This window comes from Rhinoderma darwinii, chromosome 2, assembly GCF_050947455.1.
Source record: "Rhinoderma darwinii isolate aRhiDar2 chromosome 2, aRhiDar2.hap1, whole genome shotgun sequence".
Classification (NCBI taxonomy): domain Eukaryota; kingdom Metazoa; phylum Chordata; class Amphibia; order Anura; family Rhinodermatidae; genus Rhinoderma; species Rhinoderma darwinii.
In genome coordinates this window covers 479,670,245-479,695,055 of record NC_134688.1, presented here as the reverse complement: position 1 = coordinate 479,695,055, position 24,811 = coordinate 479,670,245, and the positions used below count along the sequence as shown (strand labels likewise).

General features: G+C 41.9%; 1 protein-coding gene across 8 annotated transcripts in view; it reads left to right on the top strand.

The window, feature by feature from the left end:
• Window positions 1-24,811, top strand: part of STXBP5L (syntaxin binding protein 5L) — a 310,211-nt gene that overhangs the window by 72,371 nt on the left and 213,029 nt on the right. The gene's annotated exons all lie outside the window — the stretch shown is intronic.

Below are 24,811 nucleotides of genomic sequence, written 5' to 3'. Positions count from 1 at the left end.
CTCACTTTGAATTTTCATGGTCTGCTGTATTGTGGCTAAACTGTTGTTATTATTAGATGCTTCCACTTCACTATAATAGCACTTACAGGTGACCGGGGCAGATCTAGTAGATAATAATAACGCTTACATGTGACTGGGGCAGATCTAGCAGATAATAATAGCGCTTACAGGTGACTGGGGCAGATCTAGTAGATAATAATAACTCTTACATGTGACTGGGGCAGATCTAGCAGATAATAATGGCACTTACAGGTGACCGGGGCAGATCTAGCAGATAACACTTACAGGTGACCGGGGCAGATCTAGCAGATAATAACACTTACAGGTGACCGGGGCAGATCTAGCAGATAATAATAGCACTTACAGGTGACTGGGGCAGATCTAGCTGATAATAATAACACTTATAGGTGACCGGGGCAGATCAGGAATTTCACAAACAGACTTGTGGTAAAGGTGACATCCTTTGATAGCGCTACATGTAATGTCACTGAGCTTTTCAGTACAACCCATACTACTAGCAATGCTTGTTGATGGAGATGACATGGCTGTGTGCTGGTTTTAATGAACCTGGTTGCAATCAGTGTGGCTGTAACACCGGAACTCAATAATTAGGAGGGGGGGTCTGTATACTTTTGTCCATATAGTGTATCTGCCAGACATGCGGTAAAAGCCGCCTTATACACAAGGTAGATTGCGTGGAGTGAACAAGCCCTTTAAAATGGGAGGAGTTACGACCTTGCAGTCTATTTTGTCATGAGGTTTCCACTCTTGTAGGGAAACACCGGAAGTCCTTTAGAATCCCCATTGCATAAATGTATGGTTCATATTGGTTGTCACCCTGCTTTTCCAGAAACAGATATAACGAAGAGACAGCAGAACAGAATAGTTAAGAACTTGTCAGAAGAGGAGACTCCAGAACTTTATAGGGGTTTTAACTCCTTCTACAATCTCAGAGATGATTGTAATCTTAAAGGGGTATTCCCATCCTAAACATTTATGGGATATCCACAAGATATGACATAAAGGCCTGATCTGTGCAGGTCCCACCTCTAGCACCCCCACCTATCAGGAGAATGGGGTCCGTGATGTGGTCGTACATGATCGTGTGGAGTCCTCCAGGTGGGAGCTGCGCATTGCTCTGCCTCGTAGACTTTCACTCTATGAAGTCCATATGTCCTAATAGGGTATATGGTAAGGGATCATCCAGAAGATCCCCTATAATGTTCACCATTGTAGTCGGCCTCCTACTTTCCTGTCATGGATCATGGTTTTTATCTAATAGATTGACTTCTGCAGGCGGCATAGAAGTCTACGTTATAAATGCCTCATTGTCAGTCAGTCGGATATTATATATGAGCTGTCACTGAGGTGATGGGGGTGATATTGTGTTTGCAGGTGACCGGTGCAGATCTCCATCCTCTCGTAGTGATCTGATTGTGTCACCTGCATTGATCACAGATCCTAGGAGTGTGTAATAATACCTGGTGCCAGTGCTGGACAGGGAGTAAGATGGTCACCCCTGCCAATGCGGGTGAGGGGGGATTTATTGGGGCGACTTAATTACCATGTAATCTGATTGGGAACGGCGCAGGTCATCCGAAAATAAGCAATAAGGAAACCATCAGATGAGTGACGTGCGCCTCCACCCCTGTCGCCGTGCCGCTAAGCTGCTACCTATAGGACAGGCTTGTCACTTACACCAATAATGGCCGCCATGAATTGGGAATTGAACATAAATGGCGTCTTCAGGAGAAGTTCGGGTCAGGAATCCCTTGGGGATTGTCTTGCCTTTCTGATCACACACAATATGCAGGAGGCCAGGAAATGCGCAGGGAATCCATTATCCTTCATAAAATAGTCAGTGAATGAAACATCGTCACTGGTTCCAGTTCATTATATATACGCCGCTCCGCGCAGAACTGGAGTAAGTGCTCTGAAGTCCCAGAGGCTTTCTCATAATCCCTGGAGGCTTCGAGAATGGACGACATTGTCCCGGCCAGGAGACCTCTCCCTAATAATAAGCTGCCAATCACCTGGACTCGCTCCCTCCTGCCAGAGCTCTGCCCTTAGCCCTACAAACCCCCCGGGCAGTCTGTGTCACTGTGTTGGGGCAAGTCGACTACAGATGATCCAGAAACTGGGGCCAGAATTGATCTCAACTTGACAGTAGACCAGTCCTAGCAGGCAGATTATTAGTACGCTGACAGAAGAACAGAGGATTTCAGGAAAGGAGTGTGCTGGTTTGCTGGTGCTTACTGTGTATAGGCTTAAATTGCTTATTCAGTCCTATGTAAATAAAGCTCAGTCATGTAATGGAAAGTTCTGAAGCTTTCTTATAGACCTTGTGCTTCAATTCTTTAACCATTTTCAAGATCTCTGCTTGTTGTCAATAAAGGGAAATATTCTTGTTCGCATTGTTTGGTCTGGAAAATTCATCCTGGCTTACTCCTGCTCACACAACTGAAGGGCATGTATAAATGTAGATAAGGAGTCAAGGACAGGAGAGGGATTTGTGCAGCTCACAGGGGATTTTCTAGACTGATACATTGTGGTAAACCCTCATCTGTGAGAAGTAATAAGTCTTTACAGGTTTCTGCCTCTGGATGTCAACAACAATGTTCTCATTCACTGACAGCAATTAGAGGTATTAAAAACGGTGACAAATGAAAATACAACGTATATTAGCAGGTTTGCAGATATTTCATTATAGTGATTCAGCGTTCTTTCCCCAGGACTGGACGCAGGTGGTTCGCATGTAGTGTAGCATAATCGTGCAGGCGGCAGGATATTCTCCATCGGACACTTTTTAATCAGATGTTTTATTTTCTATGAAGGATTCTTTTTAATTAATTAATACAAGAAAAATGTTTTGGAAAGGAAATGGAGACAGATTGCTGAGTAGAACAGAGCGCGTTGTACCGGCCGTCCATCTGGAGTAGCAGGCGGCTGCGGCTTCCGTTCACCGTGGGCTTGTTTGGCTGCTCTGTATCTGATCAAGACCGGGGAACCTGGCCCTACAGTGCCGCTATGTGACTCCAGATACAGACGCAACCCACAAATCATCAATCCTGGAGGAGGCTTCATTATTCCTGAGATCGTATTGTTTAAGGGCCTCTAGCCCCCACAGACTGGAGCTTATAATAGTACAGCAGTGTTATCAGAGGAGCGGCTGATATCAGTCACATATACAGATGTAAGGACTGGAGGATATAATAGTACAGCAGTGATATAAGAGGAGCGGCTGATATCAGTCACATATATAGATGTAAGGACTGGAGGATATAATAGTACAGCAGTGATATAAGAGGAGCGGCCGATATCAGTCACATATATAGATGTAAGGACTGGAGGATATAATAGTACAGCAGTGATATAAGAGGAGCGGCTGATATCAGTCACATATATAGATGTAAGGACTGGAGGATATAATAGTACAGCAGTGATATAAGAGGAGCGGCTGATATCAGTCACATATATAGATGTAAGGACTGGAGGATATAATAGTACAGCAGTGATATAAGAGGAGCGGCTGATATCAGTCACATATATAGATGTAAGGACTGGAGGATATAATAGTACAGCAGTGATATAAGAGGAGCGGCTGATATCAGTCACATATATAGATGTAAGGACTGGAGGATATAATAGTACAGCAGTGATATAAGAGGAGCGGCTGATATCAGTCACATATATAGATGTAAGGACTGGAGGATATAATAGTACAGCAGTGATATAAGAGGAGCGGCTGATATCAGTCACATATATAGATGTAAGGACTGGAGGATATAATAGTACAGCAGTGATATAAGAGGAGCGGCTGATATCAGTCACATATATAGATGTAAGGACTGGAGTATATAATAGTACAGCAGTGATATAAGAGGAGCGGCTGCGATCAGTCACATATATAGATGTAAGGACTGGAGGATATAATAGTACAGCAGTGATATAAGAGGAGCGGCTGATATCAGTCACATATATAGATGTAAGGACTGGAGGATATAATAGTACAGCGGTGTTATAAGAGGAGCGGCTGATATCAGTCACATATATAGATGTAAGGACTGGAGGGTATAATAGTACAGCAGTGATATAAGAGGAGCGGCTGATATCAGTCACATATATAGATGTAAGGACTGGAGGATATAATAGTATAGCAGTGATATAAGAGGAGCGGCTGATATCAGTCACATATATAGATGTAAGGACTGGAGGATATAATAGTACAGCAGTGATATAAGAGGAGCGGCTGATATCAGTCACATATATAGATGTAAGGACTGGGGGATATAATAGTACAGCAGTGATATAAGAGGAGCGGCTGATATCAGTCACATATATAGATGTAAGGACTGGAGGATATAATAGTACAGCAGTGATATAAGAGGAGCGGCTGATATCACCTTACTTGCCATGATTAAGAACGCAGTTCGCGTTCGAAACGCGTAGGCTCAGGTTTAAATCCTGACTACTTGCAACTTGGGACTGCGTCTCCCTTCCGATTTTACTACTTTTTTCTAATAAACATGGGACTCTCAACTCCCTTTTAATACCACCACCAGCGCTGGATCATTTCTTTCTCCCCATTGATATTCTACACCGCGGGCCGTCGCGGGGATCCGATTGACGCTACCAGGAGACGCAGACCGGTGAGCTGGAGGTTCTCTCCCTGTTTCCATTATTCACATATATAGATGTAAGGACTGGAGGATATAATAGTACAGCAGTGATATAAGAGGAGCGGCTGATATCAGTCACATATATAGATGTAAGGACTGGAGGATATAATAGTACAGCAGTGATATAAGAGGAGCGGCTGATATCAGTCACATATATAGTCGTAAGGACTGGAGGATATAATAGTACAGCAGTGATATAAGAGGAGCGGCTGATATCAGTCACATATATAGATGTAAGGACTGGAGGATATAATAGTACAGCAGTGATATAAGAGGAGCGGCTGATATCAGTCACATATATAGATGTAAGGACTGGAGGATATAATAGTACAGCAGTGGTATAAGAGGAGCGGCTGATATCAGTCATATATATAGATGTAAGGACTGGAGGATATAATAGTACAGCAGTGTTATAAGAGGAGCGGCTGATATCAGTCACATATATAGATGTAAGGACTGGAGGATATAATAGTACAGCAGTGTTATAAGAGGAGCGGCTGATATCAGTCACATATATAGATGTAAGGACTGGAGGATATAATAGTACAGCAGTGATATAAGAGGAGCGGCTGATATCAATCACATATATAGATGTAAGGACTGGAGGATATAATAGTACAGCAGTGTTATAAGAGGAGCGGCTGATATCACAAATATAGATGTAAGGACTGGAGGATATAATAGTACAGCAGTGATATAAGAGGAGCGGCTGATATCAGTCACATATATAGATGTAAGGACTGGAGGGTATAATAGTACTGGAGTGATATAAGAGGAGTGGCTGATATCAGTCACATATATAGATGTAAGGACTGGAGGATATAGAAGTACAGCAGTGTTATAAGAGGAGTGGCTGATATCAGTCACATATATAGATGTAAGGACTGGAGGATATAATAGTACAGCAGTGATATAAGAGAAGCGGCTGATATCAGTCACATATATAGATGTAAGGACTGGAGGGTATAATAGTACAGCAGTGATATAAGAGGAGCGGCTGATATCAGATATATAGATGTAAGGACTGGAGGATATAATAGTACAGCAGTGATATAAGAGGAGCGGCTGATATCAGTCACATATATAGATGTAAGGACTGGGGGATATAATAGTACAGCAGTGATATAAGAGGAGCGGCTGATATCAGTCACATATATAGATGTAAGGACTGGAGGATATAATAGTACAGCAGTGATATAAGAGGAGCGGCTGATATCAGTCACATATATAGATGTAAGGACTGGAGGGTATAATAGTACTGGAGTGATATAAGAGGAGTGGCTGATATCAGTCACATATATAGATGTAAGGACTGGAGGGTATAATAGTACAGCAGTGATATAAGAGGAGCGGCTGATATCAGTCACATATATAGTGTATATATGTCCTATAGTCATCCTCCCCCAGCCTGACATGTCTGATAACAGAGAACAATAGATTGTATTCACCTGTCCTACAATCCTCCAACCCCCAGCCTGACATGTCTGAAAACAGATAACAATAGATTGTATTCAACTGTCCTACAGTCATCCTCTCCCCAGCCTGACATGTCTGATAACAGAGAACAATAGATTGTATTCAACTGTCCTACAGTCATCCTCTCCCAGCCTGGCATGTCTGATAACAGAGAACAATAGATTGTATTCACCTGTCCTACAGTCATCCTCCCCCAGCCTGACATGTCTGATAACAGAGAACAATAGATTGTATTCACCTGTCCTACAGTCATCCTCCCCAGCCTGACATGTCTGATAACAGAGAACAATAGATTGTATTCACCTGTCCTACAGTCATCCTCCCCCAGCCTGACATTTCCGATAACAGAGAACAATAGATTGTATTTACCTGTCCTACAGTCATCCTCTCCCAGCCTGACATGTCTGATAACAGAGAACAATAGATTGTATTCACCTGTCCTAGAGTCATCCTCCCCGGCCTGACATGTCTGATAACAGAGAACAATAGATTGTATTCACCTGTCCTACAGTCATCCTCTCCCAGCCTGACATGTCTGATAGCAGAGAACAATAGATTGTATTCACCTGTCCTACAGTCATCTTCCCCCAGCCTGACATGTCGGATAACAGAGAACAATAGACTGTATTCACCTGTCCTACAGTCATCCTCCCCCAGCCTGACATGGCTGATAACAGAGAACAATAGATTGTAGTCACCTGTCCTACAGTCATCCTCCCCCAGCCTGACATGTCTGATAACAGAGAACAATAGATTGTAGTCACCTGTCCTACAGTCATCCTTTCCCCAGCCTGACATGTCTGATAACAGGGAACAATAGATTGTGATCACCTGTCCTACAGTCATCCTCCCCCAGCCTAACATGTCTGATAACAGAGAACAATAGATTGTATTCACCTGTCCTACAGTCATCCTTTCCCCAGCCTGACATGTCTGATAACAGAGAACAATAGATTGTATTCACCTGTCCTACAGTCATCCTCCCCCAGCCTGACGTGTCTGATAACAGAGAACAATAGATTGTATTCACCTGTCCTACAGTCATCCTCCCCCAGCCTGCCATGTCTGATAACAGAGAACAATAGACTGTATTCACCTGTCCTACAGTCATCCTCCCCCAGCCTGACATGTCTGATAACAGAGAACAATAGATTGTATTTACCTGTCCTACAGTCATCCTACCCCAGCCTGACATGTCTGATAACAGAGAACAATAGATTGTATTTACCTGTCTTACAGTCATCCTACCCCAGCCTGACATGTCTGATAACAGAGAACAATAGATTGTATTCACCTATCCTACAGTCATCCTCCCCCAAGCCTGACATGTCTGATAACAGAGAACAATAGATTGTATTCACCTGTCCTACAGTCATCCTCCCCCAGCCTGACATGGCTGATAACAGAGAACAATAGATTGTAGTCACCTGTCCTACAGTCATCCTCCCCCAGCCTGACATGTCTGATAACAGAGAACAATAGATTGTAGTCACCTGTCCTACAGTCATCCTCCCCCAGCCTGACATGTCTGATAACAGAGAACAATAGATTGTAGTCACCTGTCCTACAGTCATCCTCCCCCAGCCTGACATGTCTGATAACAGAGAACAATAGATTGTATTCACCTGTCCTACAGTCATCCTCCCCCAGCCTGACATGTCTGATAACAGAGAACAATAGATTGTATTCACCTGTCCTACAGTCATCCTTTCCCCAGCCTGACATGTCTGATAACAGAGAACAATAGATTGTATTCGCCTGTCCTACAGTCATCCTCCACCAGCCTGACATGTCTGATAACAGAGAACAATAGATTGTATTCGCCTGTCCTACAGTCATCCTCCCCCAGCCTGACATGTCCGATAACAGAGAACAATAGATTGTATTCACCTGTCCTACAATCATCCTCCCCCAGCCTGACGTGTCTGATTACAATCTATTGTTCTCTGTTTTCACCTGTCCTACAGTCATCCTCCCCCAGCCTGACATGGCTGATAACAGAGAACAATAGATTGTATTCACCTGTCCTACAGTCATCCTCCCCCAAGCCTGACATGTCTGATAACAGAGAACAATAGATTGTATTCACCTGTCCTACAGTCATCCCCCCCAGCCTGACATGTCTGATAACAGAGAACAATAGATTGTATTCACCTGTCCTACAGTCATCCTCCCCCAGCCTGACGTGTCTGATAACAGAGAACAATAGATTGTATTCACCTGTCCTACAGTCATCCTCCCCCAGCCTGACGTGTCTGATAACAGAGAACAATAGACTGTATTCACCTGTCCTACAGTCATCCTCCCCCAGCCTGACATGTCTGATAACAGAGAACAATAGATTGTATTTACCTGTCCTACAGTCATCCTACCCCAGCCTGACATGTCTGATAACAGAGAACAATAGATTGTATTTACCTGTCCTACAGTCATCCTACCCCAGCCTGACATGTCTGATAACAGAGAACAATAGATTGTATTCACTTGACCTACAGTAATCCTCCCCCAAGCCTGACATGTCTGATAACACAGAACAATAGATTGTATTCACCTGTCCTACAGTCCCCCTCCCAGCCTGACATGTCTGATAACAGAGAACAATAGATTGTATTCACCTGTCCTACAGTCATCCTCCCCCAGCCTGACATGGCTGATAACAGAGAACAATAGATTGTAGTCACCTGTCCTACAGTCATCCTCCCCCAGCCTGACATGTCTGATAACAGAGAACAATAGATTGTAGTCACCTGTCCTACAGTCATCCTCCCCCAGCCTGACATGTCTGATAACAGAGAACAATAGATTGTATTCACCTGTCCTACAGTCATCCTCCCCCAGCCTGACATGTCTGATAACAGAGAACAATAGATTGTATTCACCTGTCCTACAGTCATCCTCCCCCAGCCTGACATGTCTGATAACAGAGAACAATAGATTTTATTCACCTGTCCTACAATCATCCTCCCCCAGCCTGACGTGTCTGATTACAATCTATTGTTCTCTGTTTTCACCTGTCCTACAGTCATCCTCTTCCCTGCACTCAGCTGAGTCTATTCTTAGGGGCACTTTCCACTGTTCTGATGGTCTCGTCACCGGAGGGAGGGGGAGGGGTAAACGTGCATTCATGGAGAGCAGGAACTATGGGCACTTATGTGTAGATGGAGAATACAGACCCGTGTGGCTGCCCGGCCTGTGCGCCAGCCAGGAGCAAACACTATGAAATATGCATCCCCCTGCATTAACTTGTCTGCTGTATAAAATGTGTCTAATCAATAATGCAGACATTTCATTCAGCAAACGCCAAGAGTCAGGGACAATATCTGAGAAGCTGCTGAGTGTCCGCCAACTCCGTGCGCTGCCGCTGCTGCCGCTATTGACATGTTAATGAGTCGTCTTCATCTCCCTTCATTACACAACGGCCTAAATATGGAACATATCATGGGGTGACGAATACATCTCCAGCTGCACTTCATATAGTAGAGGCAGACAATACAATATATACCAGTACCATCTCCATATATACAGTATATACCAGTACCATCTCCATATATAGAGTATACAGCCAGTACCATCTCCATATATACAATATATACCAGTACCATCTCCATATATACAGTATATACCAGTACCATCTCCATATATACAGTATACAGCCAGTACCAACTCTATATATACAGTATACAGCCAGTACCATCTCCATATATACAGTATACAGCCAGTACCATCTTTATATATACAGTATACAGCCAGTACCATCTTTATATATACAGTATACAGCAAGTACCATCTCCATATATACAGTATACAGCCAGTACCATCTCCATATATACAGTATACAGCCAGTACCATCTCCATATATACAGTATACAGGCAGTACCATCTCCATATATACAGTATACAGGCAGTACCATCTCCATATATACAGTATACAGACAGTACCATCTCCATATATATAGTATACAGCAATACTTCCCCATATATACAGTATACAGCCAGTACAATCTCTATATATACAGTATACAGCCAGTACCATCTCTATATATACAGTATACAGGCAGTACCATCTCCATATATACGGTATACAGCCAGTACCACCTCTATATATACAGTATACAGCAAGTACCATCTCTATATATACACAGTATACAGCCAGTACCATCTCCATATATACAGTATACAGCCAGTACCATCTCCATATATACAGTATACAGGCAGTACCATCTCTATATATACAGTATACAGCAAGTACCATCTCTATATATACAGTATACAGGCAGTACCATCTCTATATATACAGTATACAGGCAGTACCATCTCTATATATACAGTATACAGCAAGTACCACCTCTATATATACAGTATACAGCAAGTACCATCTCTATATATACACAGTATACAGCCAGTACCATCTCCATATATACAGTATACAGCCAGTACCATCTCCATATATACAGTATACAGGCAGTACCATCTCTATATATACAGTATACAGCCAGTACCACCTCTATATATACAGTATACAGCAAGTACCATCTCTATATATACACAGTATACAGCCAGTACCATCTCCATATATACAGTATACAGCCAGTACCATCTCCATATATACAGTATACAGGCAGTACCATCTCTATATATACAGTATACCGGCAGTACCATCTCCATATATACAGTATACAGACAGTACCATCTCCATATATATAGTATACAGCAATACTTCCCCATATATACAGTATACAGCCAGTACCATCTCTATATATACAGTATACAGCCAGTACCATCTCCATATATACAGTATACAGCCAGTACCATCTCCATATATACAGTATATACCAGTACCATCTCCATATATATATACACAGTATACAGCAATACTTTCCCATATATACAGTATACAGCCAGTACCTTCTCAATATATACAGTATATACCAGTACCATCTCCATATATACAGTATACAGCCAGTACCACCTCCATATATACAGTATATACCAGTACCATCTCCATATATACAGTATACAGCAATACTTCTCCATATATACAGTATACAGCCAGTACCATCTCTATATATACACAGTATACAGCCAGTACCATCTCCATATATACAGTATACAGCCAGTACCATCTCTATATACAGTATACAGCCAGTACCATCTTTTATATATACAGTATATACCAGTACCATCTCCATATATACAGTATATACCAGTACCATCTCCATATATACAGTATATACCAGTACCATCTCCATATATACAGTATACAGCCAGTACCATCTCCATATATACAGTATATACCAGTACCATCTCTATATATACAGTATATACCAGTACCATCTCCATATATACAGTATATACCAGTACCATCTCCATATATACAGTGTACAGCCAGTACCATCTCCATATATACAGTATACAGCCAGTACCATCTCCATATATACAGTATATACCAATACCATCTCCATATATACAGTATATACCAGTGCCATCTCCATATATACAGTATACAGCCAGTACCATCTCCATATATACAGTATACAGCCAGTACCATCTCCATATATTCAGTATACAGCCAGTACCATCTCCATATATACAGTATACAGCCAGTACCATCTCCATATATACAGTATACAGCCAGTACCATCTCCATATATACAGTATACAGCCAGCACCATCTCTATATATACAGTATACAGCCAGTACCATCTCCATATATACAGTATATACCAGTACCATCCTCCATATATACAGTATACAGCCAGTACCATCTCTATATATACAGTATACAGCCAGTACCATCTCCATATATAGAGTATACAGCCAGTACCATCTCCATATATACAGTATATACCAGTACCATCTCTATATATACAGTATACAGCCAGTACCATCTCCATATATACAGTATACAGCCAGTACCATCTCCATATATACAGTATACGGCCAGTACCATCTCCATATATACAGTATACAGCAATACTTCTCCATATATACAGTATACAGCCAGTACCATCTCTGTATATACAGTATACAGCCAGCACCATCTCCATATATACAGTATACAGCCAGTACCATCTCCATATATACAGTATATACCAGTACCATCTCCATATATACAGTATACAGCCAGTACCATCTACATATATACGGTATATACCAGTACCATCTCCATATATACAGCTAGTACCATCTCTATATATACAGTATACAGCCAGTACCATCTCTATATATACAGTATACAGCCAGTACCATCTCCATATATACAGTATATATCAGTACCATCTCTATATATACAGTATATACCAGTACCATCTCTATATATACAGTATATACCAGTACCATCTCCATATATACAGTATATACCAGTACCATCTCCATATATACAGTATACAGCCAGTACCATCTCCATATATACACTATACAGCAATACTTCTCGATTTATACAGTATACAGCCAGTACCATCTCCATATATACAGTATACAGCCATTACCATCTCTATATGTACAGTATACAGCCAGTACCATCTACATATATACTGTATATACCAGTACCATCTCCATATATACAGTATACAGCCAGTACCATCTCTAAATATACAGTATACAGCCAGTACCATCTCCATATATACAGTATACAGCCAGTACCATCTCCATATATACAGTATATACCAGTACCATCTCCATATATACAGTATATACCAGTACCATCTCTATATATACAGTATATACCAGTACCATCTCCAAATATAGAGTATACAGCAATACTTCCCCATATATACAGTATACAGCCAGTACTTTCTCAATATATACAGTATACAGCCAGTACCAGCTCCATATATACAGTATATACCAGTACCATCTCCATATATACAGTATACAGCCAGTACCATCTCTATATATACAGTTTATACCAGTACCATCTCCATATATACAGTATACAGCCAGTACCTTCTCAATATATACAGTATACAGCCAGTACCATCTCTATATATACAGCCAGTACCATCTCCATATATACAGTATACAGCCAGTACCATCTCTGTATATACAGTATACAGCCAGCACCATCTCCATATATACAGTTTATACCATCTCCATATGTACACTATACAGCAATACTTCTCCATATATACAGTATACAGCCAGTACCATCTCTGTATATACAGTATACAGCCAGCACCATCTCCATATATACAGTATACAGCCAGTACCATCTTTATATATACAGTATACAGCCAGTACGATCTCTATATATACAGTATACAGCCAGTACCATCTCCATATATACAGTTTATACCAGTACCATCTCCATATATACACTATACAGCAATACTTCTCCATATATACAGTATACAGCCAGTACCATCTCCATATATACAGTTTATACCAGTACCATTTCCATATATACAGTATACAGCCAGTACCATCTCCATGTATACAGCCAGTACCATCTCCATATATACAGTATACAGCCAGTACCATCTCTATATATACAGTATACAGCCAGTACCATCTCCATATATACAGTTTATACCAGTACCATTTCCATATATACAGTATGCAGCCAGTACCATCTCCATATATACAGTATACAGCCAGTACCATCTCTATATATACACAGTATATACCAGTACCATCTCTATATATACACTATACAGCAATACTTCTCCATATATACAGTATACAGCCAGTACCATCTCTATATATACACAGTTTATACCAGTACCATCTCCATATATACACTATACAGCAATACTTCTCCATATATACAGTATACAGCCAGTACCATCTCCATATATACAGTTTATACCAGTACCATTTCCATATATACAGTATACAGCCAGTACCATCTCCATATATACAGTATACAGCCAGTACCATCTCCATATATACAGTATACAGCCAGTACCATCTCTGTATATACAGTATACAGCCAGCACCATCTCCATATATACAGTTTATACCATCTCCATATGTACACTATACAGCAATACTTCTCCATATATACAGTATACAGCCAGTACCATCTCTGTATATACAGTATACAGCCAGCACCATCTCCATATATACAGTATACAGGCAGTACCATCTCCATATATACAGTTTATACCAGTACCATCTCCATATATACACTATACAGCAATACTTCTCCATATATACAGTATACAGCCAGTACCATCTCCATATATACAGTTTATACCAGTACCATCTCCATATATACAGTATACAGCCAGTACCATCTCTATATATACAGTATACAGCCAGTACCATCTCTATATATACAGTATACAGCCAGTACCATCTCTATATATACAGTATACAGCCAGCACCATCTCCATATATACAGTATACAGCCAGCACCATCTCCATATATACAGTTTATACCAGTACCATCTCCACATATACACTATACAGCCAGTACCAACTCTATATATACAGTTTATACCATCTCCATATGTACACTATACAGCAATACTTCTCCATATATACAGTATACAGCCAGTACCATCTTTATATATACAGTATACAGCCAGTACCATCTCTATATATACAGTATACAGCCAGTACCATCTCCATATATACAGTTTATACCAGTACCATCTCCATATATACACTATACAGCAATACTTCTCCATATATACAGTATACAGCCAGTACCATCTCCATATATACAGTTTATACCAGTACCATTTCCATATATACAGTATGCAGCCAGTACCATCTCTATATATACAGTATACAGCCAGTACCATCTCCATATATACAGTATATACCAGTACCATCTCCATATATATACACAGTATACAGCAATACTTTCCCATATATACAGTATACAGCCAGTACCTTCTCAATATATACAGTATACAGCCAGTACCATCTCTATATATACAGCCAGTACCATCTCCATATATACAGTATACAGCCAGTACCATCTCTGTATATACAGTATACAGCCAGCACCATCTCCATATATACAGTTTATACCATCTCCATATGTACACTATACAGCAATACTTCTCCATATATACAGTATACAGCCAGTACCATCTCTGTATATACAGTATACAGCCAGCACCATCTCCATATATACAGTATACAGGCAGTACCATCTCCATATATACAGTTTATACCAGTACCATCTCCATATATACACTATACAGCAATACTTCTCCATATATACAGTATACAGCCAGTACCATCTCCATATATACAGTTTATACCAGTACCATCTCCATATATACAGTATACAGCCAGTACCATCTCTATATATACAGTATACAGCCAGTACCATCTCTATATATACAGTATACAGCCAGTACCATCTCTATATATACAGTATACAGCCAGCACCATCTCCATATATACAGTATACAGCCAGTACCATCTCCATATATACAGTTTATACCAGTACCATTTCCATATATACAGTATGCAGCCAGTACCATCTCCATATATACAGTATACAGCCAGTACCATCTCTGTATATACAGTATACAGCCAGCACCATCTCCATATATACAGTTTATACCAGTACCATCTCCATATGTACACTATACAGCAATACTTCTCCATATATACAGTATACAGCCAGTACCATCTCTGTATATACAGTATACAGCCAGCACCATCTCCATATATACAGTATACAGGCAGTACCATCTCCATATATACAGTTTATACCAGTACCATCTCCATATATACACTATACAGCAATACTTCTCCATATATACAGTATACAGCCAGTACCATCTCCATATATACAGTTTATACCAGTACCATCTCCATATATACAGTATACAGCCAGTACCATCTCTATATATACAGTATACAGCCAGTACCATCTCTATATATACAGTATACAGCCAGTACCATCTCTATATATACAGTATACAGCCAGCACCATCTACATATATACAGTATACAGCCAGTACCATCTTTATATATACAGTATACAGCCAGTACCATCTCTATATATACAGTATACAGCCAGTACCATCTCCATATATACAGTTTATACCAGTACCATTTCCATATATACAGTATGCAGCCAGTACCATCTCTATATATACAGTATACAGCCAGTACCATCTCCATATATACAGTATATACCAGTACCATCTCCATATATGTATACAGCAATACTTTCCCATATATACAGTATACAGCCAGTACCTTCTCAATATATACAGTATACAGCCAGTACCATCTCTATATATACAGCCAGTACCATCTCCATATATACAGTATACAGCCAGTACCATCTCTGTATATACAGTATACAGCCAGCACCATCTCCATATATACAGTTTATACCATCTCCATATGTACACTATACAGCAATACTTCTCCATATATACAGTATACAGCCAGTACCATCTCTGTATATACAGTATACAGCCAGCACCATCTCCATATATACAGTATACAGGCAGTACCATCTCCATATATACAGTTTATACCAGTACCATCTCCATATATACACTATACAGCAATACTTCTCCATATATACAGTATACAGCCAGTACCATCTCCATATATACAGTTTATACCAGTACCATCTCCATATATACAGTATACAGCCAGTACCATCTCTATATATACAGTATACAGCCAGTACCATCTCTATATATACAGTATACAGCCAGTACCATCTCTATATATACAGTATACAGCCAGCACCATCTCCATATATACAGTATACAGCCAGCACCATCTCCATATATACAGTTTATACCAGTACCATCTCCACATATACACTATACAGCAATGCTTCTCCATATATACAGTATATATTTATACAAATAGCATACAGCAGTGTCCTCTCTCTCTCTGTCATATATGAAAAGGATACTGACTGTATGCTATATATATATATATATATATATATATATATATATATATATATATATATATAGTATACAGCCAGCATCCTTTTCATGTATACAGCAGTGTCCTCTCCATATATACAATACAGTTTTCCAGTTTAAGTTTCGCTAAATGCAGTCCGGCGGCTCAGTTGGCAGCTTTTGGCAGACACACATGTCAAGATTGGGCAGCCCCTTTTTAGATAGTGCCACAGTGCCCTCTGTAGATGCTGCCGCAGTGCCCTCTGTGGATGCTGCCGCAGTGCCCTCTGTGGATGCTGCCGCAGTGCCCTCTGTGGATGCTGCCGCAGTGCCCTCTGTGGATGCTGCCGCAGTGCCCTCTGTAGATGCTGCCGCAGTGCCCTCTGTGGATGCTGCCGCAGTGCCCTCTGTGGATGCTGCCGCAGTGCCCTCTGTGGATGCTGCCGCAGAGTCTTCTGTGGATGCTGCCGCAGTGCCCTCTGTGGATGCTGCCGCAGAGTCTTCTGGGGATGCTGCCGCAGTGCCCTCCGGGGATGCTGCCGCAGTGCCCTCCGGGGATGCTGCTGCAGTGCCCTCCGGGGATGCTGCCGCAGTGCCCTCCGGGGATGCTGCCGCAGTGCCCTCCGGGGATGCTGCCGCAGTGCCCTCCGCGGATGCTGCCGCAGTGCCCTCCGCAGAAGCTGCCACAGTGATGTCAGGGGCTTGCCCAGAGCTGGAGTCCCGGAGCAGAGCCGCTTTTAGCACTCTGCCCGGGACTCCAGCTCTGGGTTTGCCCCTGACATCACTGTCCATTTATGGACAGAGATGTCAGGGGCAAACCCAGAGCTGGAGTCGCGGGCAGAGCTCTAGTAGGCTCTTCCTGGGACTCCAGCTGTCGTCCTGACATCACTGGGACTCCTGCTCTGGGGAATTCCACAGAGTCCCGGAGCAGAGCCTGTACTAGCGCTCTGCTCGGGACTCCTCTCTGGGGAAGACCCTGACACACTGTCCATATATGGACAGCGATGTCAGGGATTTCCACAGAGTCCCGGAGCAGAGCCGATACTAGCGCTCTGCCCGGGTCTCCGCTCTGGGGAAGACCCTGACACACTGTCCATATATGGACAGCGATGTCAGGGAATTCCACAGAGTCCCAAGACCCTGATGGACAGCGATGTGAGGGAATTCCACAGAGTCCCGTTGCAGAGCCGATACTAGCGCTCTGCACGGGACTCCGTACTGGGGAAGACCCTGACATCGCTGTTCATATGTGAACAGCGATGTCAGGGAATTCCAGAGTCTAGCGGCTCTGTGTCCCGCGGGCCGCGTGCTTGAGACCCCTGATCTACATAGTAGTGATGTCACGATACCAGAATTTAGATTTCGATACCGCTACTTCGTGTAGTATTGTGATACTCGATACCAAAACGATACTTTTGGTAATAATAATAATTAAAAAAAAGAGTTCTTCTGTTTTCTGATGAGAGGCGCGAGGTGTGAAATTATGAACCTCCACGTGCCTCACATAATGGACAACATTGGGTTAATGTGTGCAGTACATGATGGGGTTAATTACTACTAATGTGAGGCACGTGGAGGTTCAAAATTCATCTTTACACTGATAGTATACAGGCATATATCTATATACTGATAGTACACAGGCATATATCTATATACTGATAGTACACAGGCATATATCTATATACTGATAGCACACAGGCATATATCTATACACTGATAGTACACGGGCATATATCTATATACTGATAGTATACAGGCATATATCTATATACTGATAGTATACAGGCATATATCTATATACTGATAGTACACAGGCCTATATCTATATACTGATAGCACACAGGCATATATCTATATACTGATAGTACACAGACATATATCTATATACTGATAGTACACAGGCATATATCTATATACTGATAGTACACAGGCAGTTGTTAGGACATACCTCAGTATGCCCTAACAGGAAATATGGTCAGACAGTCCCGGGGTCCTTCGATGGACCCTGGGCTGTCAGCCCATATATGGTATGGCCCTCGATCTCTTAACAGGAGTTCCCTGTGACAGGGGCATCCCCCCTTCTCATTTACCACTGAATGCTGCGGTCAGCTTTGATCGCAGCATTCAGGAGAATAGCGGTGGAGATGAGAGGTTTCTCTGATCTCCACCGTTATAGATCGGGGCTCCGGTTGCCCGCTCCTGACAACAATTGCTCACTTGTCAGGACTCAGGAGCGGGGCAATGACTGTATCACACAGCTACAGCCCCGCTCTCATACATTCATGTGTTACAAAGCTAAGCTGTGCGACCGCAGCCCCGCTCTCATATATTCATGTGTTACTATACTGCGGCTGCACAACTTCGTATCGAAATACATGAAATAACGGTATCGAACCGTTTCAGGATGCACAGTATCGAAAAACCGTATCGAAGTTTCGATGCATTGTGCATCCCTACTACATAGTCACTGACCGCTATATACAGGAAGAGACAGTATACAGCAATATCTCCATAGTCACTGATCGCTATATACAGCAGGATACAGTATACAGCAAGTGTTATCTCCATAGTCACTGACCGCTATATACAGGGGGATACAGTATACAGCTAGTGTTATCTCCAGAGTCACTGATCGCTATATACAGGAGGATACAGTATACAGCCAGTGTTATCTCCAGAGTCACTGATCGCTATATACAGGAGGATACAGTATACAGCCAGTGTTATCTCCATAGTCACTGACCACTATATACAGGAGGATACAGTATACAGCCAGTGTCCTCTCCATAGTCACTGATCGCTATATACAGGGGGATACAGTATACAGCCAGTGTTATCTCCATAGTCACTGACCGCTATATACAGGAGGATACAGTATACAGCCAGTGTTATCTCCATAGTCACTGATCACTATATACAGGAGGATACAGTATACAGCCAGTGTTATCTCCATAGTCACTGATCACTATATACAGGAGGATACAGTATACAGCCAGTGTTATCTCCATAGTCACTGATCACTATATACAGGAGGATACAGTATACAGCCAGTGTTATCTCCAGAGTCACTGATCGCTATATACAGGAGGATACAGTATACAGCCAGTGTTATCTCCATAGTCACTGATCGCTATATACAGGAGGATACAGTATACAGCCAGTGTTATCTCCATAGTCACTGATCACTATATACAGGAGGATACAGTATACAGCCAGTGTCATCTCCATAGTCACTGATCGCTATATACAGGGGGATACAGTATACAGCCAGTGTTATCTCCATAGTCACTGATCGCTATATACAGGAGGATACAGTATACAGCCAGTGTTATCTCCAGAGTCACTGATCACTATATACAGGAGGATACCGTATACAGCCAGTGTTATCACCCATAGTCACTGATCGCTATATACAGGAGGATACAGTATACAGCCAGTGTTATCTCCAGAGTCACTGATCACTATATACAGGAGGATACAGTATACAGCCAGTGTTATCTCCATAGTCACTGATCGCTATATACAGGAGGATACAGTATACAGCCAGTGTTATCTCCAGAGTCACTGATCACTATATACAGGAGGATACAGTATACAGCCAGTGTTATCTCCAGAGTCACTGATCGCTATATACAGGAGGATACAGTATACAGCCAGTGTTATCTCCAGAGTCACTGATCGCTATATACAGGAGGATACAGTATACAGCCAGTGTTATCTCCAGAGTCACTGATCGCTATATACAGGAGGATACAGTATACAGCCAGTGTTATGTCCATAGTCACTGACCGCTATATACAGGAGGATACAGTATACAGCCAGTGTTATCTCCAGAGTCACTGACCGCTATATACAGGAGGATACAGTATACAGCCAGTGTTATCTCCATAGTCACTGATCACTATATACAGGAGGATACAGTATACAGCCAGTGTTATCTCCATAGTCACTGACCGCTATATACAGGAGGATACAGTATACAGCCAGTGTTATCTCCATAGTCACTGATCGCTATATACAGGAGGATACAGTATACAGCCAGTGTTATGTCCATAGTCACTGACCGCTATATACAGGAGGATACAGTATACAGCCAGTGTTATCTCCAGAGTCACTGATACTTGTCACTTTACGGTGGCTCGCTCTCTGGGCTGGAGATGATGTCCAGATTTGTCAGGGTCAGATAATATTGATGTGTTTTTGTCTGTTTTCTGCTCTTTACGCGTGACCTTGCTTGTAGATTTCTGGTAGATTATTCAGTCCTTGCAGCAGAAATGTTTGAATCTCATTTAGCCATAAGAATGGCGGCAGCAGGACAGTCCGGCAAAGGAAAGATGTGCTCAGAGGAGCAGCGTCAATGTCTTGGTCCCTGGTGCTATAACTGTGCTGCCCAACTAAACCCCAATGACTAGACAGGCCACTGTCAAGCTGTATAGAGTCTATAGGTGATATTATATACCTTCATTTGTAGCTGTATACTGTAGTGTGAATCTATGAAAGTCATACGTGTAGGTTCTTATGCGGCAGTGTGGACTTTGTGCACCTATAATTATTATTTTGGTTTAATTTAGACAAGATACAGTATATACCAGTTATTTGAAGTAATGCTGCTTATTGCGTCCTCCTGTGTCACTTCATAGTGAGTACAGCTCTGGAGTATTATACAGGAAGCAACTCAGGATCAGTACAGGATAAGTAATGTAATGTATGTACACAGCGACTCCACCAGCAGGATAGTGAGTGCAGCTCTGGAGTATAATATAGGATATAACTCCGGATCAGTACAGGATAAGTAATGTAATGTATGTACAGAGTGACTCCACCAGCAGAATAGTGAGTGCAGCTCTGGAGTATAATACAGGAAGCAACTCAGGATCAGTACAGGATAAGTAATGTAATGTATGTACACAGCGACTCCACCAGCAGGATAGTGAGTGCAGCTCTGGAGTATAACACAGGATCTAACTCCGGATCAGTACAGGATAAGTAATGTAATGTATGTACAGAGTGACTCCACCAGCAGAATAGTGAGTGCAGCTCTGGAGTATAATACAGAATGTAACTCAGGATCAGTACAGGATAAGTAATGTATGTACACAGTGACCCCACCAGCAGAATAGTGAGTGCAGCTCTGGAGTATAATACAGGATGTAACTCAGAATCCGTACAGGAGAAGTAATGTAATGTATGTACACAGTGACTCCACCAGCAGACTAGTGAGTGCAGCTCTGGAGTATAATACAGGATATAACTCAGGATCAGTACAGGATAAGTAATGTAATGTATGTACACAGTGACTCCACCAGCAGACTAGTGAGTGCAGCTCTGGAGTATAATACAGGAAGTAACTCAGAATCAGTACAGGATAAGTAATGTAATGTATGTACACAGTGACTCCACCAGCAGAATAGTGAGTGCAGCTCTGGAGTATAATACTGGAAGTAACTCAGAATCAGTACAGGATAAGTAATGTAATGTATGTACACAGTGACTCCACCAGCAGAATAGTGAGTGCAGCTCTGGAGTATAATACTGGAAGCAACTCAGAATCAGTACAGGATAAGTAATGTAATGTATGTACACAGTGACTCCACCAGCAGAATAGTGAGTGCAGCTCTGGAGTATAATACAGGATATAACTCAGGATCAGTACAGGATAAGTAATGTAATGTATGTACACAGTGACTCCACCAGCAGAATAGTGAGTGCAGCTCTGGAGTATAATACAGAATGTAACTCAGGATCAGTACAGGATAAGTAATGTATGTACACAGTGACCCCACCAGCAGAATAGTGAGTGCAGCTCTGGAGTATAATACAGGATGTAACTCAGGATCAGCACAGGATAAGTAATGTAATGTAATGTATGTACACAGTGACTCCACCAGCAGAATAGTGAGTGCAGCTCTGGAGTATAATACAGGAAGTAACTCAGAATCAGTACAGGATAAGTAATGTAATGTATGTACACAGTGACTCCACCAGCAGAATAGTGAGTGCAGCTCTGGAGTATAATACTGGAAGTAACTCAGAATCAGTACAGGATAAGTAATGTAATGTATGTACACAGTGACTCCACCAGCAGAATAGTGAGTGCAGCTCTGGAGTATAATACTGGAAGCAACTCAGAATCAGTACAGGATAAGTAATGTAATGTATGTACACAGTGACTCCACAGGCAGAATAGTGAGTGCAGCTCTGGAGTATAATACAGGATATAACTCAGGATCAGTACAGCATAAGTAATGTAATGTATGTACACAGTGACTCCACCAGCAGAATAGTGAGTGCAGCTCTGGAGTATAATACAGAATGTAACTCAGGATCAGTACAGGATAAGTAATGTATGTACACAGTGACCCCACCAGCAGAATAGTGAGTGCAGCTCTGGAGTATAATACAGGATGTAACTCAGAATCCGTACAGGAGAAGTAATGTAATGTATGTACACAGTGACTCCACCAGCAGACTAGTGAGTGCAGCTCTGGAGTATAATACAGGATATAACTCAGGATCAGTAGAGGATAAGTAATGTAATGTATGTACACAGTGACTCCACCAGCAGACTAGTGAGTGCAGCTCTGGAGTATAATACAGGAAGTAATTCAGAATCAGTACAGGATAAGTAATGTAATGTATGTACACAGTGACTCCACCAGCAGAATAGTGAGTGCAGCTCTGGAGTATAATACAGGATATAACTCAGGATCAGTAGAGGATAAGTAATGTAATGTATGTACACAGTGACTCCACCAGCAGACTAGTGAGTGCAGCTCTGGAGTATAATACAGGAAGTAATTCAGAATCAGTACAGGATAAGTAATGTAATGTATGTACACAGTGACTCCACCAGCAGAATAGTGAGTGCAGCTCTGGAGTATAATACAGGATATAACTCGGGATCAGTACAGGATAAGTAATGTAATGTATGTACACAGTGACTCCACCAGCAGAATAGTGAGTGCAGCTCTGGGGTATAATACATGATGTAACTCAGGATCAGTACAGGATAAGTAATGTAATGTATGTACACACTGACTCCACCAGCAGAATAGTGAGTGCAGCTCTGGAGTATAATACAGGATATAACTCAGGATCAGTACAGGATAAGTAATGTAATGTATGTACACAGTGACTCCCCCAGCAGAATAGTGAGTGCAGCTCTGGAATATAATACAGGATATAACTCAGGATCAGTACAAGATAAGTAATGTATGTACACAGTGACTCCACCAGCAGAATAGTGAGTGCAGCTCTGGAATATAATACAGGATGTAACTCAGGATCAGTACAGGATAAGTAATGTAATGTATGTACACAGTGACTCCACCAGCAGAATAGTGAGTGCAGCTCTGGAGTATAATACAGGATGTAACTCAGGATCAGTACAGGGTAAGTAATGTAATGTATGTAATGTAATTTTGCCTGCGCAAAAGGTCCACAACAGCTCCGTGTGTCATCAGAATATGATGCGTGGCTGTGTGATTTTCGTGCAGCCGCCATCATTATGACACTCTGTTTTTATGTTTGTAAACAGAAAAGCACGTGGTGCTTTTCTGTTCTCATTCATAGTTTTGACTACTGTAGCGCGAATCCCGCGCAGCGCACGGTCCGTGTGCCGTGCGCGGTTTTCACGCACCCATTGACTTCATTGGGTGCCTGATGTGCGAAAAATGCGCAAATATAGGCCATGTCGTGAGTTTTACGCAGCGGTTACACGCTGCGTGAAGATCACTGACAGTCTGAACGGCCCCATTGACTAACATAGGTCCGTGCGACGCGTGTGAAAATCACGCGCGTAGCACGGACGTA